Below are 17,518 nucleotides of genomic sequence, written 5' to 3' on the forward strand. Positions count from 1 at the left end.
TATATGAAAAGTTAAAGAGCAGGTTAGAGCACATACTTCAAATCAATAAGACAATGACTTAATCAGTACAATGAGTGCATTTCCCCTTGAGGCCGTTTCTCTTGGAGTGAAACGCTGCCAGTTACCTGCCATGTGTGACTACCTTTCCCTCAGCGAGATGAAGGACATCTCAAGCAAGGGCAATGTTTGAAGCTTCCAATTCCTGGATTTATTATTATAATCAGAAACAGATTAAAACATCAAAATAAAGAAGCAGGTACTTTATGAGTGCTGTGGCAGACATAACGATGTGGCCTGCAGATCCCTCTTCAAGAGACTCACTGCTCAGCTGTGAGGAGCGTGGTTAGCTGATAACCTCCAGCTGTTAGCTCCTTCAAGGTCTGCCTTAGCTTTTAGTCCAAGGTCAAACTTTACATTGGCTCCCAGTCAAAGGCTGATTAAAGTTAAGTAAAGGGCTACACCCAGTTAGCTTTCCTGCAACATAAATCTTTGCTCCAGAGCTCCCTACCAGGCTGGCAAAGATGTTCTGAATTTTACATGGTAGACTGATTGCCTCTTCCTTACTCTCTTTTTCTTTTCTAGGTTTAACCCTGCGGCAAAATTTTTCTCTTAGCATCTGATGACCAGATAACTCAATGGGAACAACCGGTACCAGGTGTGGACTGAGAAGTCACACAGTAAGGTGGGGGTATGGGGGCTGTCACTCACTCCTCAGCTGGCAATGTAGATCCCATTGAGTGGCGGGTGAAGCACTGACAGCCTCTGGCACAAGGGATTATTCCAGTAGTTAAAACTTACATCTGTGGTCATCTGGGAGACTTTCTGCTGGAGGGCTATACTGTGAATAGTGTGAGGAGTCAGGCATTTGAACAGTATAAGGGGGTTAATAAATATAAAATTAATGGAATGAAAGAATTTTCACTAAGTTCGTTGCTGCCCTAAAGGTGGATAATGAAAAGCTTAAAGAAATTAACAAATAAGTGAAAATTAAGTATGAGAGCAGGAGAGCTTCTTAGCTAAGCAGCAGCCCTCTCAAGCAGTGGGCAAGCAGAAAAGGATGACAGTCAAGACCAGTGTTCAACAGTCAGAGTTGCTAAGCTTCAAAGATGGTTGAATGTTTAATCGAGACATGGTTCTCACGCTGAAATCGGAGTCCTAGATGGGTAACAAATTCTGCCTCATGGTATAGGGACATCTAGGTGGATATCCCTGAAGATTTTGACCCCCCCCCCCCCACTGTTTTCTGAATTATAGAATAGTCCCACTTCTCTCCATTAAGAACTAGCACTTCTCCACATGGAGAGATAATACAGAGGTTTCTCCCACACAGAGCAACAGATGCCCTCTCAGGATGTCTCCCCCTGGCCATCAAATCTAAAATAAGTGTTAAGACTTAATGCAGTCAGGGAAGTGTTGGCCCTAATGAGGAAGACAATAAAATACACCCTAACAGAGCTATGATAGGGAGCAGGCAGGGGCCAAGCGAGAACTTAGAGACCTGGATACAGCAGAAGCAGGGACTCAGTCAAGGGGCTGGACCATAATATTGGATAAGGAAGAGTTTATTAACTTGGAGACAGGATTTGACATTCTTTCAAAAAGCCAGGAGATGATGCAAATTTGTTGCTTGGATTTCTAGCAGAAGCCAGGAAAAAGTCACCCAGGGTGAGTGAGATTGAAATACCGGAATTGCTGTGGCAGATGGTAGAGGAAGGAAATAAAAGACTCAGGGATTTGGGTCTGCTGGAACAGTTATGTGAGGCCACAAGAGTCAAAAGAGGGCTATGTTCCTTGAGAAGGCCTAGAGAACACACTGTTTACCAAGACCATAAGAAATGTGCTGGTGTGAGCATCATTAGCATCATAAAATGATCAGTGATAGCTCTTCTCTGTAGGCTAGAGCTGATGGTAGAGGCTATCACAGAAACTAGCTTGCTAATAGCAAAAGCGATGGTAGGGCCCTGATGCAATAAAAGCCAGGTGGTGTGACTTAACTGCCAGAAGCCAGGGGATTATAATTATGTTAATGAGCAGCAAAATCAGAGTGGCAGCCAGGAATGCCTGGCCAGTAGAGAATTATGGAGATGGTTAATAAAACATGGCATCCCCAGGTACAAAACAGGATGACGGTCATCAGGGTAATGCTTAATGCATACAATTAAAAATAAGGAAGAGACAGAACATAGAATAGTGGTTACCAGAGGCTGGGGAGCAGGGAGAGAGGAACGGGGAGGTATTCTTTAATGGGTACAGAGTTCCTGTTTGGGACAATAAAAAAGTTTTGGAAATGGGTATGGTGTTTGATGCACAGCAATGTGATTTTACTTAATGCCAATAAATTACACACTTCAAATGTTTAAACTAGTAAATTTTACCATAATAAAAAATGTGAGGGGCAAAAAGATGTGCAAGAATGGATGAGCAAAAGGCTGAGTAGTGCCCCGATAAAATGTCATGACCACTTGCCCACAGACTTGTGGCCATTTACTCAAGCAGTTATATGCCAGGGAAAGAGGAATACCCAGATATTTGAGCACATGGGATTCAAGATATCATCAATACCAGAAGACATAAAGTATCGTTCTGACCTCCATGTTAGAGTGGGAGTGTATGAGAGAAAAGTGATAAATGGAGTCCTGACCCAAGTCTGGCTTACATTGTATTAATGAAATCCACACACTCAACCAGTGGTAATTCTCCCTAGTCCCCAAGTGGATTAACATACGTGGGAGTTAAAGAAACCCCAGCATTGGTTACTTGGTCTGTGGAGCCATCACAGTGGGGACATCCAAATGAAAGCCCCTGACATGACCTCCAAACCTCTGGGCAAGATAATAAATCAAAAATGGTTTCATATTCTTGGGTAGATTATGGAGATTAGTGCCACTTTTAAAAGCATTAATGATGCAGGAGTGGTGATTTTATCGCATATCATTTAATTTGTCAATATGGCTCCCACAATAGCTAGATTGATCTTAGAGGATGACTCTAGACTGTCTCAAGGTCAACCAAATAGTATCCCAATCATAGGTGTTGTGTTAGATGTGCAGTTTTACTAGAATAAATTAATGTGGATTCAGATATATGGTATGCAGAAATTGATTTGGAAAATGGATTCTTTTCTATGCCAGCCAGAAAAGAAGATCAGAAACAGAATTCACATGCAACAGACAACAATATACATTTAGCGTTTTGCTTCAAGACTTTTTGCTATAATTGCAAGAGATCTGGACCATCTGGGCATCCCACAAAACATTACACTGATCTTTTGGTCATAAAGCTGATTGGGCAAGATGAGCAGCAGTTGGCTAGAACTTTGGAAGACTCAGTAAAACACACATGCTACAGAGAGTAGACAATGAAACTTCTGAAGATTCATGGAACTGCCTCTTCAGTAAAGGTTTAGGGGTCCTGTGGTCAAGGGCACTGAGACATTTCCTCCAAAGTAAAAGTCAAATTGTTGCATTTTTCAGGTCTTACTATAAAAGAAGCAAAGGAAGCACAGTGCCTGGTAGGCATCTTTGGGTCTGGAAGGAACACATTCATCCCACACCTAAGGATAGTTTCTGACCCGTATACCATATACCAAAATTGACAGAAAAGGATGTCAGTTTTGTGTGTGGCCTAGAAGTGGAAAGGGCTCTATAGGAGGGTCAAAGAGACTTTCTGCTTAGGCAATACAATTCCACAGATGAAGTAAGTTTGGAAGAGTCAGTTGCAGAAAAAGATGCAGTATGGAGTTTATAGGCAGCCCCAGTAGGAAAATTAAAATGTAGGTCCCTGAGAATTATATACTTTTTAGAAAACAGCTCCTGGCATACTTTTTTGGCCATGGTATACCTAACCAGGTGACATGCATGACAGAATCATTTAGCATTATCTGGACCCTGTAAGACATACCAAGTTATAAAGTCAAGTGGGCCCAGCAGAAATCCATTGTCAGGTGCAAATGGTACATCTGGGACCAAGTATAGGCAGGACCAGAGGGCATATGCAAGCTCTATGAACAGGTATCTGAGACTCCTCTTGTTGTTAAACACAGTTACTCTAGCTCTGTTCTGTCAGCTCCTGTGTGTGGCCATGTAGGTCTCCCAGTATTACCAGCTGAAGGAGAAGAAAATGTAAAGGTTGGTTTAAAAATGAATTGGTTCATTTTACATATTTAAGCCAAAAGCAGACAGTGGTTGCATTAAAGCTACACTCAGGGAAGGCCTTGAAACACAGTGGCATGGTAAAATCCCTCCAATAGGTGAAGCCTTGGCAAGTACACCTGGTCCTTCATTTGAGTAGAAGAACTATATGAACTGTGATATTTATCTTTGTAATTATTTGGTATTTTATTTGTGAATGTCCTGGCAGCTAGTCTGAAGCCTGGAAGAGAAATGGTTGGAACATCAGAGACAAGGATGTCTTGGGTAAATGTACATGGATGGACATAGGAGAACGAGCAGTGTGAAGAACATTGTGTCATGTATTAAAGCCCATCAGAAAACATCTATGATAGAAGAGTCTCTAAACAACCAGGTAAACAGAGGCCAGTTGCTGTTATACACCTTTTTCAATGACCCCTCCTTCCTATTGTTGGCATGACTTACACACGAATAAAAATGGCCGTGAAGGCTATACATGAGCCCAGCATCATAGGCAAATTTAGCAACTGCTACCTCTGAACACTCAGTGTGCCTACCAATGAAACCAACCAAACCCTCCGTGGCAAGTTGGCTACATTGGGTCCCTTCCACCTTGGAAAGGCCAGCAGTTTGTTGTCACAGGCATAGACACTTATTCTGGTTATGGGTTGGCATTCTCTGCCTGCAGGGCATCAGCCAGCACCACTGCTTGGGAGTTTAGAGAATGTCTGATTTCACACAAGATGGGCATCCAACCAGGAGGCCCACTTTATAATAAATGGGGTGTGATGGTGGACCTATGACCATAGTGTCCAGTAGTCTTATACCACCCAGAAGCTGCCAGCCTAAACAAATAGTGAAACAGCCTGCTGAATGTGCAGCAGAAGCACTGGCTCTGAGGCAATCTCCTGTGAGGATAAAGTGTCAACAACACACATTGAATTGGAGATTTTGTAATGTGCTGTGTCCCAAACGACAGAAACATGGATCTGGGAAACTTTGGGTGGTACTTACCGCTACTTCCAATGACCTACATGGAGACTTTGTGTTTCCTATCCCAACAATTTTTAACTCTACGAGTTTAGAGTTCTAGTCCCCAAAGGGGGCTCACTGTCACCAGAGGATACAGCAAATTCCCGCTGAAATGTAAGTGATGGCCCACTTTGGCTCCATGTAGCTAGGGATCAGTCAGTAAGAAGAGTAGACAAACTTGCCAAGTATAATCAAGCCTGACAGCAGAGGAGGTAGAGTTATTTTTACAGCTGGGGGCAAATTTGATCTTTTCAGTCTTTGCTTTTAAGATTTGTTAGGTAGGATCAAGCTGTGGTCAGTCTAAGCTAATTGTTCCCCACTACTGAGGCAAAACCCTTCTGTGTCTATACTCAGTTCCCTATGAATCATGAGGTTTTCTATTGGGGCTGGTGGAAATAGGTACTCTTCCCAAACTCATATGAGCACCAAGCAATGTAACTCCTATTCTTTCAGAGTGGCTCCTGAATGACTATTGGTGGGGGCCTCCTGGAGATCTCTGGAATTCTCTGCTCAGCTTTCTCTCTGATACTCTGTCCTGCAAACTGTAGCCCCTTTGGTCTTCTCAGACTGCCTGCTTCATCTTCTTAACTGGAGTCTGCCAGCTTTTGCCTGAGTTCTTCAGCTTGAAAACTCTTTCAAGACAGCAAGCTGGGGTAATTGTATAACTCGCTTTGTTTGTTGCTTGTTTTCAAGGATCACTGTCCTTTGTTGTGAACTATTGTATTGTGTGTGTGTGTGTGTATGTGTACACATATACACATTTACATCTATCAGGCCGATTTTATATTTTGTTATTTCAGGTAGTAGAGCAAATCCAGTCCCTTGTTACTCCATCTTGGTCAGAAGTAGATGTTTTCTCACACTTAACTATTTTATAAGTACCAATTTCTAATTAAATGGCAGTTGTAGATTTTCCATATTCTCTTTATTAAGGTAACTTTCTTTGTTAAAGATCACTTCTTATTAACATTGCCAACTCTGTTTTACCTTTTTCTTTAAAGTAGAAAGTGAAAAAATTAAATCTCTCTAAGCATAGAGATATTTTTCACTACTCCTCATATTCAGACTGTCCTCTTTAAATATTATCTGTATTTTGGGGTTTTACTGCCCAAAGCACATGGTGCCTTAGGACAGGTTACCTACAGAGTTATTTTCAGTGGGTCTATCATATTCAAAAGAGAGGAAATGCATTTCCCCAAAGGAATGTTTATAAATATATTCTCTAAGCCAGGGCAGTAATAATTCCAAAGCTTCTGGCTCAGTGTCTAAATCAAATATGAAAATCCATGAGAACTTTTGAGACCTTTTGCTGTAGGCTTTAATTCAGTCTTTTCAGTAAAGCAGGATTTAACCAACTACCATTTAGATTTAATTCAATTAAACACGTATATATTGAGGCTCCATTATGTGCAAAGTCCCAGGTGGGGAAGTGGGCAGAGCCTCTCCTTAAAGCGCTAAGTTTAATACGGTAAGGTAATTTAGAAGAACTTCTATACAAATTAACATGGTAAACCATAAAAACCATAAATGGTGTTTTCAGTAAATTCTAATTGAAGATCAAATTAGCTCTCATGAAGAAGTGTAAAATTTGAAATATGTCTTGCAAAGTTTCAACTAGAAATAACAGGACAGAGCTGTCAAGAGACTGGGACTGAAATTAACAAAGACACAAATGCAAGAACATATTGTATGAATTCAGAGGCAAATGGATGCTGTTAATTCAGAGTGGCGAGGGTGTAGCTTACATGTATGAGAATAAACTGGGAAAATAGGATCTGAATTTTCTTTGTTGAAGGCCTTTGTTTCCAAGCAGAGAGTTTTCTACCTAATGACAAGAAAGAGCTTCTAAAATTTTTTGAACCTGAGGATAATTTTGTCAGCAAAATAAATAATACATGATAGTGAGCATAAGATAATGAATTAGGGAATTGTCTCTTGAAAAGATATATGAGACATCAGAAAACAGAAAAATTAGGACAAAGCAGAAATGTTTTACAAATATTTTATATAACATGCTGCTTTTAAAAGGTAGATAAAATTCTAAGATAGAAGAAACAACGTCATCCCAGGAAGGAGATATGAAGGAAGAGTCAAAGTGGAAGCTGGTCTATAAAAAGCTCCTAGTTATGAAAAGTATAGAAGAATTTTTAGAAAACAAAATGTCTAACAAACTTAAAAAATGCTGTTTCAGAAACAAATTGAATCATAAATGCCATTTTCACTTTTAAAATTATCAAATGTCAAAAAATGACAACCAAAAATTTTAAGGATGCCCTTGTGCAGAATGGTAAGGTAGGAGCCAGGATATATAGGAGTTCTTGCAAAAAAACAAAACCCAAAAAACAAACCAGGTAGTTGGAACATCAAAAGATTACTGTTAATTAAAGAAAACCAGACATCTCAAGTGAATGAATTTAGTGCTTTTTTATCTATGGGAAGATGCAAGGGTCTGGGATTACTGTAATCGTTCCTTTGATATTCACTTTATCTAGGGTCCCAGATGGTTTCTCCATCCTGAACTCCCTCAGGGTACACAGGTCGGGGTGGCTGCAGTGGCTAACGCTTGATGGCCGCAACATCCTTGGTTTACTGATATGGCAGGCAACATTCTTGATCCACAACTCTGTTCTAATGAAATAGAAACTCAGGAAAAAATTAGTGCACTTTGTTACTTGCATTCTTAAAGCACTCAAAATAAGTTTTAGTTATTTAAGAGAAGGAAAATAATACTTTGAACCATGAGTACAGTCATCTTTAAATGTTACCCCTACACCTTGGGAATTTATCTTCCCAGTCCCAGCCATCTAATCATATTTCAATAAATTATAATCTATACCACTCTCATCCTATAATGGAAGGGTACTCCTTTTCCACAAAATCACATGACATGAAGTGTAATGACTTTCTGGCCTTGCAGATCACAACACAAACACATGTATAAGAAACACATAAGAGAAAATGGCTTAAAAAAAAAGAAAAATAAATATAAAATTATAGTTGTGAGGTAAGAGTCTTTGGTAATAATTTGGAAGAACATTTAGCTTTTGTTGCCCTTGCTTGAGGAGACAGATTTAAAAAAAATATTGCTAAGACTGAAGCCAAAAAGCTTACTGCCTTTATTTTCTGCTAGTTTTATGGTTTCAGGTCTTACATTTAAGTCTTTAATCCATTTTGAGGATATTTTTGTACATGATGTAAGAAAGAGGTCTAGTTTTATTCTTTTGCATGTGCTGTGAACACCATTTTTCGAACACCATTTATTGAATTGACAGGCTTTTCCCCATTGTATATTCTTACCTCCTTTGTTGTAGATTTAGTGACCATATAAGCATGGGTTTATTTCTGGGCTCTCTATTCTGTTCCCTTAATCTATGTGACTGTTTTTGTGCCAGTACCATAAAAGTTAGATACTTAATGCTTTGTAGTATAGTTTGAAATTAGGGAGAATGATACCTCCAGCTTTGTTCCTTTTTGTGAAGACTGCTTTGGCTATTCTGGATCTTTGTGGTTCCATACAAATTTTAGGATTATTTGTTCTAGTTTTGTGAAAAATTCCATGCGTTTTTTTTTTTTTCTTTTTTTTGTACACGCATTGCATTGAATATGTAGTTTCCTTTGGGCAATGTGGGCATTTGAATAATGTTAATTTTTCCAATCCATGAACATGGTATATCTTTCCATTTATATGTGTAATCCTTGATTTCTTTTATCGATGTCTAATAACTTTCAGGGTATAGATCTTTCACCTCCTTGGTTAAGTTTATTTCTAAAAATATTTCTATTTTATTCTTTTTGATGCAATTACAAATGGGATTTTTTTTCTTAATTTCTCTTTCTTATAGTTCATTATTAATGGATAGAAATACAATTGATTTCTGTATCTTAATGCTGAACCCTGCAATTTTACTAGATTCATTTATTAGTTCTAATAGTTTTTTGTGGTGTCTTTAAGGTTTTATATACATAGTAGCATATCATCTGCAAATAGTGAAAATTTTTGCACAGCTGAAGAAACTATCAACTAAATGAAAACGCAACCTACAGAATAGGAGAATATATTGCAAATGACATGTCCAATAAGGAGTTAAAATCAAGAGTATATGAAGAACTCATACAACCCAATATCTAAAAATGGGCAGAAGGCCTAAATAGATATTTTTCCAAAGAAGACATATAAATGGTCAACAGGTATGTGAAAAGATGCCCAACATCACTAATAATAATCAGAAAATGCAAATTAAAACCACAATGAGATATAACTTCATACCTATCAGAATGGCTATCATTGTAAAGACCACAATAACAAATGTTGGCAAGGATGTAGAGAAAAGGGAACCCTTCTACACTGTTGGTGGAAATGTAAATTGGTACAGCCACTGTGGAATACAATATGGAGGTTTCTCAAAGAACTAAAAATAGAACCACTGTATGACCCAGCAATTCCACTTCTGTGTATTTATCTGAAGACAACTAAAACACTAATTAGGAAAAATATATACACCCATGTTCACTGCAGAATTATTTACAATAGCCAAAATATGGAAGCAACCTAAGGGTTCATCAATGGATGAATGTATAAAGATGTGATCTATATATCTATATTTCTAGATACAGATATTGATACAGATAAGGAAAATTACTCAGCCATAAAAAAGAATGAAATCTTGCTATTTGCCACAACATGGATGAACCTAAAGGGTATTATGCTAAGTCCAATAAGTCAGACAGAGAAACATAAATACCAATGATTTCATTTATGTGCAGAATCTAAAAAAAACCAAACAAATAAACAAACATAACAAAACGGAAACAGACTCATAGATACGTAGAAGAAACTGTTGGTTGCAAGAAGGGAGAGGGGTGAAGGGATAAGTGAAATAGGTGAAGAGGGTTAAGAGGTACAATCTTCCTGACATAAAATAAACAAATCGTAAGGATGTAATATACAGTGTAGTAAATATAGTCAATAATATTGTAATAACTTTATATAGTGACATATAGTAACTAGATTACCACAGTGATCATTTCATTATGTGTTAAAATATTGAATCACCATGTTGTATGCATAAACCTAATATACTGTAAGTCAATCACACTTCAATTACAAAGAAAAGGGGAGAAAAGCCCTGAAACTTAAGATTTGCTAATGTGATTTAGGCATTCTTCTGCTTTAAGAAAGTTGTGAGAATACAAATGTAAATTAAACATAATCTTTACCTTCAAAGAGTTCACTATCTGGTGGAAGCACACTTAAGTATTTATGAAAATACATTTGATATATTATATTTAATGTTGATATGTATATAAACTATAGTAATATAGTTAGCATCTAGCAAGTTCCACACTGAATAAGTCAACCTCACTGTATTCTACCCAGATGGCCTCTCATCTAAAAAAAAGTACAAATTAATATTTTAAGCAATTTTAAATGAATAATTGCCATATGCTACAGAGTCACTAGTAATTTAGAACTAAATTTAGTACACAACTCAAGTTTATGGCTGAATGTGGAACAAAACTTCTTTCCAAATTACTTTAAGTTGTCTTGAATATAAGTTGGTAGAGAAAAAGGTTTTTTCTCTTTTAGAATATAATTTTTCTTTAAAATACAACAAATACACTTTTGAGTTGATTCAAGACTTACAGTGTCTTATTTGTAGGATCCCCATGAACAGATCTACAATTTAAATTGCAATTTCAGGAACTATGTTTTGGAAAAGGTATTTTAATTCTTTGGCAAGCTATTAATTGTTGAAAAGGTGGACTAATTAGTTTTTCTGTGTCACAGATAGACTGTTAAAAAGCAGAATTTTCTGATAGACTTATTGCTAACTTTTTATTTTGTACCAAAACAAGTTCATAAAGTTAAATTATTTTTACTGGAATAACTGAATCTTAAGATATCTACTATCTAGAACACTGTAAAAATTGAAGTATTATAAAAGTGTATTATAAAAGTTTAGTACAAATATTTTGTAGATAAGATGTGCCATAGTAAGCCAACCAGTTCTTGAATACCGTTTTGTGTTTCTGAGCCCATGTATTATTTAAATGTTACGTTACTTAGGTTACTTAAGATAAAAAATCAATGACTATTTACAGTTGAATTTACTATTAGAAGCATTTTGATTTATATTCCATACCTAATGCTGTCATACTAGCAAAAACAAACATAAAATTGTATACATAAGAATATGGGAACTTTAAAACATTGCTCCCTAATTATAGGTCTAAAACTAGAAGGGTTTTTAAGACTGTTTAAGACAGTTTAGGCCAGGAGACATCAGGTAACTCAAAGCCAAAAAGGCAGGATGTGCACAGGAAGATTCAGGGTTATTTCTTTTACCCTAGTTCAGTGCTATTTCCACATCATGATATCCCCCTGAATTAAGAAGGAACTTAATTTTAGCCTCTTTCACTAAGCCAGACATATTACATTTTTGATAGAAATTTTAAAAATTGGATATAGAAAGAGAGATGATATTAATACCTTATTACTATTTGTTACTCATTATAATTTCTTGTATTGTAAAAACACATACATGCTTTTAAAAGATAGGTCATAATGCAGTACATATATTCTTAAAGATAACACATGGAAACTTATTCAGCAGAAACTAAAGATAAACATTACAGTAAATATTGACTGTATTTACTAACAATTAGTATATATAGTCAACATTAATAAAGCTCAGAGGAGATATTCTCCAATACCACATTATATATCATGCCAGCTAATAGACATCAGAGAAGAAGGCTGGCTAAACACTCAGATTACAGATACCATTTATCAGTCATATTTGGCTCTATTAGAAGACCTGAATATAATTTTTAAGTGATCAGCCAGAAAATAACAAAAGAGATATAAAGGGGTCTTTTTTTCCAGAAAGTTATTGTCCTGTTTGATGCACAATGAATATACCTTATTTCTGTACCTCTAATACAGTTTCACTTATTGTCAAAAACAAGCCTAATGTAACTTTTGAATTTCAAGATTCTATCACTTATTCATAATTTCATACAAATGTCACTAATTTGGAAATATGCTTAATATGGTGGGTTTTGAATTATCCCAAATACTAATTCTTCCTTCTGACCAAAGAGCCATAAAGTCCAATGGAGAATAGGCTAGACCAATTCCTGGGTCCTTTCCCAGACTCCTATGGGAGAAATACTGTTTTGCTTTGAATTAATAATTCTCAGAAATTGGTGATTTCAAGCAGTTCTTCCTTTTATGCAGATGTTTGATGGTAGAGATACTCCTCTTCTAACCCAGATATAAAAAAGATAAAAAGTCACCATAGACCTCCAGGACATCCCAAACTTTAGTGTACACATGAATCACCTCTTGTTAAATGCAGATTCTGACTCAGTAGGTCTGGGGTGAATTCCTGATCTCTACCTTTCTAATGAGCTCCCAGGTGGTGGTGATGCTCCTGGTCATAGGCTACATTTTGAGGAGCAAGAAGTAAACCACTTTTCCCTCCCTCTTTTGTTAGCTCTTTCCAAACCCATGTGAGTTTCAGTAGCCCTAGAAATGTATCTGTACATTATTCCGTTAGAAATCAGAATGTATTAGGGAAAAATGAATAGTTATCCTTCCTCTCAGTGTCATGATTTTACTTTAAATAAAATTGAAATAGTACCATTATACCATATTTTAGGTTATCATTTAAATAGTCTCTGCTTGACTGCCTTGTAATTTAATAACCATTTATAGCCTTAATTCTTTGAGAATGTAAATTCTAAAATCAAAACAACAAACTTAATAATGAACTTTTGGAACAATGCCCACTTATAAATTTGGATTCCACTGTATTTTATAAACTCAAACAGTAAAAAATCCAGATGTATCAAGGAAACATTATAATGGACCAGGTGAAATACTATGATATATAGTAAGTATTTAGAAGTATAGCCCATGAACTCTACTAAACATAATTCATTTGTATAATATGAAACAATTATGGAAAATAACAAAAAAAGGAATTGGGTTATAAAGTGAAACACTGACAGTTGGAGTCTATAAAATACAATTTATATAGCAATTTTATATATATATATATATGTATGTCATATTTCTACTGCATGTTCTTAAAATGTTTACCTTAGTCAAACATACTCATTAATCAAATAGTCATTGAAAAACCCCAACCTACACAATTGGGAATATAAAAAAATAAATAAGGCATAGCCCAGAATCTCTAGAATAAAACAGTCTAGTAAGAAGTTTAATACACAATATCCGTGCAACATGAGAGGTGTTGTTACATCAGTATGAGCAATACAGTTGGAAGAAATTCTGCTCCCTAAAGTCAGGGAGGGATTCATTGTGGAGATAGGACATGAACAGGATCCTGAAAAACAAGTGGTTTCTTTAATTGAAGACAGAAAGAATATTTGCAAGGGCACAGAGACTGGAAAGAGCTTTTCATGTTTAGGTATAAGCAAATAGGGTGGTGAGATCCCATCCCGGGGCACCCAGGATAAGCTGTGCTGGAGGAGGAGGCTGGGGAGGTGAATTATGCCACAATTAGGAGGGATCTATTCCAGGTTAGGAAATTTAGACTTGATCCTCTAGTCTGAATCGTTGGTCTCCCCCTGAGTACCCAAAGACCTTCCAAGGGCACACAAGCAAAATAGCCAAAGCCATACATACTGATTCCTAAAACTGATCTATTTGAGAAAGAGACTAAAGTTCATGCTAATTTTCTTACTTTTCTTCCTCTTTTGAAAGAAAGTGTTCACCTAGATTTTAATGAAGTGCATTGCCCCAAGGAATAAAACCTTTCCTGACTCTAAGTTGAAGGTTGATATAATTCGTTCATTATTAAGAATGTACCTCTAATATTATATAACAAAACTGTTAGCAAATCATATGCTAACAATAATACTAATAATATCAATAATATTAAAAGGGGACCTAATTGAGCTGTCATGTAATAGATCATTAAAAATAATATTTGTTAATAGATCACCATATGACTTGTGGCTTATAACTCTAGGACTCTGCAGCCCAAAATTGAATGATTTGCCAAGAAAAAGGAAACAAAAATGCCTCCCATTTCCAGCTACTTTTATCTGAACAAATGTTCTCAGTATTTCTATGTACAAAAAAAATGCTAGGAAAGAAAAAGACCTTGTCTTTTAGTAATGAGTAATATTTACCTGAAATTATAGGAAATAATTGATAAAAGCCTTATAAACGTCTTTTGGAGATAGATTGCAATAATATTTAAATAAGTATTAGTGACTTAAAGTTTGAAGACTTCTTTCCTGGTAATAAAGAATACTGAATGTTTATATGAGCAGATAGGAGTTTCAGAAATACAATTCTGAAGTTAGTATTGAGGGTTAAATGGAGAAGCTGGAAACAGACTAACTAGAATAGTCTTTCAATAGCTCCAGTCAATTTTACATAGACATTAAAAAATAGAATTAGATAATATTTCAGTAAGTTAAATAAATTGCATGACTATCTTATTTATCCCAGTAACTTGACTTTTCCCTGATCTGATCAATCTTGTGATCTTGTGATAGAAGTGGATAGATTGAGGCTGTTTTCACAGGTACTTAGACAAAAGTATGTTAGTAGAAAAACTCTGACTCAGTAAAGGATTTGGGGGATCATTAAGAGGGCCAAAATACTTCCCTTAAATAGGATGAAAAATCCAATTGACTTAATTTTCTCTTTCTTTCTCCCTTTGACTTAGCTGGGCCTGGCAGCCTGATTGCATGATATTCAAATTTCTAAGGTAGTGTACATAGTTTTCCTTTCTCGAGCTTGTCTCAATAAAATGTCTTTATTTTTGCTTTAAGATTCAGTGTGAAAAATATTTCTTCAAGTACTGGTATAATAATTTGTCTCTGTAATTTAATATCTACCAATTTACATTTAAATTATCTAACAAATTATTTGCTTTATAATATAGTGTCTATAAAACAGTACTAAGTGGTAGTATAAAGCTGGTGGCAATGCAAAACTGGAATAGAGTATATGAAGTATGACTAGTATACAACAGGTAATGAGTAGCTAAATTGATTAAAAGTTCGAGGTTTGCTAACAGTTTACATGTATGACTAATTTAGGAAATGTATAGTTGAAGAAATTGCCTATATTTCAAATATTCCTGTGAAAGTCAATGAAAAATTACATATTAAGGTTTGTTCCAAAATGCCTGCTTTTTTACACTGTGGTTTGTGGAGAAAGTTTTCAAAACAAGTTGTTAATTGTGATATAAATTCAGGTTCATTTGAAAAGAGTCATCATCAAATGATCATAAACATGGAGAGACTAACTGAATAAATCAAATGTCTTCAGCTGAAACTTGTATGACTGACCATGAGAATCTTATCACCTTATCTACTGACATGGCAGAATTGTTAGGCATTATTTAATTCATATCAGAAGTGGAGGTAGATCCACTACCAAGTAAGCTTCACATGCAAAATGATAACAACTGTCTTTAAGAGATGAACTCAGTGTTGGTTTTCTGTTAGATAAGTTTATTCCTCAGGCCAGTTACTCTCCCAGTAATCTCAGTTGCTCAATCAGTACTTGTTAACTAGAATTTTCAGTGACATTACACACCAAATGCAGTTGTTTTAAGACAACCTTACTCTTGACTAATACCACTGATGAACATCCGGACCATGTATTACACAATTGGGTATTTTTACAGTGTGAGTCCATAGAAACAGTCCTTCCTCTTTGACTGAAATTAACTAGAAGAAGGTCCAACTTCAAACTCATGAGCCCTGAGTCCTAACTAATCAACCAGATTAACCTTACCAAAGCATTCAAATCAATTAAGTTACAAACAAATCTGTTGTAAGAAACTAATCACCTTAATTATTTAAACAGTACTCCCAATTCAAGTGCTTTCACATCTCATCTTTTGTATACTCAGGATTTTAGAACACAGGCAGACACTTATCTAATCATGTTTTCCTATATAAGCATCGACAGCTACACTTCATCCACTCACCTTCCTGTCTCCAGTCATAAATGAACACAATCAATAAGTATTCGTTAAGGACCTACTCTGTGCCTGGCTCTGTTAGGTACTGGAAACTCAGTGGCAAGTCATGATTCCTACTGTCTTGTCATTTGTACCATAGCTCCCAAAGCAGACAATAAATAATTAGTTACTTATATCACAATATAATTATTACTACTATAGAAGACTAGCATTGCAATGATATAGGATAACAAGGCACTTGATCTCTTCAAGGACTCATGGAAGATGATCTTCAGGCATTCCTGTAACTGATGTTTAAGTTGATGTCTGATGGACGAGGAGTTGGCAAGGCAGAGGGTGGAGAGATGGAAGAGGGCTGTGCAGGAAGCACTCCAAGCGGAGACTGAGACAAGGTCCTAGAGCTTCCAGGCCCAAAGAGCGATTCCAAAAACATGTTAAGGGATATGTAAGTAAAACCATGTTTTAACCATATATCAGGTATGCCTGCATAATGAGAATAATAGTTAAAATTTTGTTTTCATAATGAAATAATTGCTTGTCAGAAGTTCTTTCTCCTGGTCATTAATGCTCATGCATTCATGAATACAAATCTGTCTTTATAAACTGTATATAATTAAGTTTTGTGCTCTGTCTGGCAGCTGTTATTCACATGGAACCACAAATTTCAATGAAGTCCTTTTTTAGAGCAATTTGCCATTGTTAACTTAATTTCTAATGGAAATGACGTATACAGAAAGAATAAGGATAATCAGAAATCATTATTTTCATTTTTCAAAGTTTGAAAAAAGACTTTTTTAATAGGTGTAAGAATAATACAGTTATTATGAATTGCGAAAGTTTAATGCCCTTTGAGTTCTGTCTTATACCAATGAAAAGAAGACCTCTACGGAATTTCTGAAACATAGGATTATGAAAACATTGGATTAGAAAATGTGTTAAGTAAAAAGATTTTTAATACAGAAAAATTATGAGATGTAAGTTATTTTTTATAGAATGCTCTGAATTTCATTTGTATGGTATACCAGTTCTAAGAGACCAGGATACAACTGAATTGAACAAAAACTAAACTTATTTACAGTCAGTTGTCTCCAAATAACTTGTATCATAGAAATGTGATTGAGTATCACAAATTTCACAATACTTACCGTATTTATTCTTCTCATACTGATCTGTATGTGTGCTTATTACACTCACATATAAAATCACTTAAAAATCTATGCAATGTTAAACTGATTTTTTACAAAGTATAAAATTCTTTGGATTAGATATTTTGTTTACATAGCTCAAAAACGCTGGTTTGATTTTTTAAATTTAAATATATCTTTAAGAGTTTCAAAAAAAAAGTTTCAAAAATCCCATAATTCCACTGATTAA

At 35.8% G+C, this 17,518-nt stretch overlaps 1 long non-coding RNA gene across 1 annotated transcript in view; it reads left to right on the plus strand.

Annotated features, from left to right (window-relative positions):
* Positions 1–692, plus strand: part of LOC116154057 (uncharacterized) — a 28,193-nt gene extending 27,501 nt beyond the window's left edge. The window contains exon 3 of the long non-coding RNA XR_004137901.2: positions 583–692. This is a non-coding gene — a long non-coding RNA (uncharacterized LOC116154057). The remainder of the gene's footprint in view (positions 1–582) is intronic.
* The last annotated feature ends 16,826 nt before the right edge of the window (positions 693–17,518 follow it).

This window comes from Camelus dromedarius, chromosome 7 (genome assembly GCF_036321535.1).
Source record: "Camelus dromedarius isolate mCamDro1 chromosome 7, mCamDro1.pat, whole genome shotgun sequence".
Lineage (NCBI taxonomy): Eukaryota > Metazoa > Chordata > Mammalia > Artiodactyla > Camelidae > Camelus > Camelus dromedarius.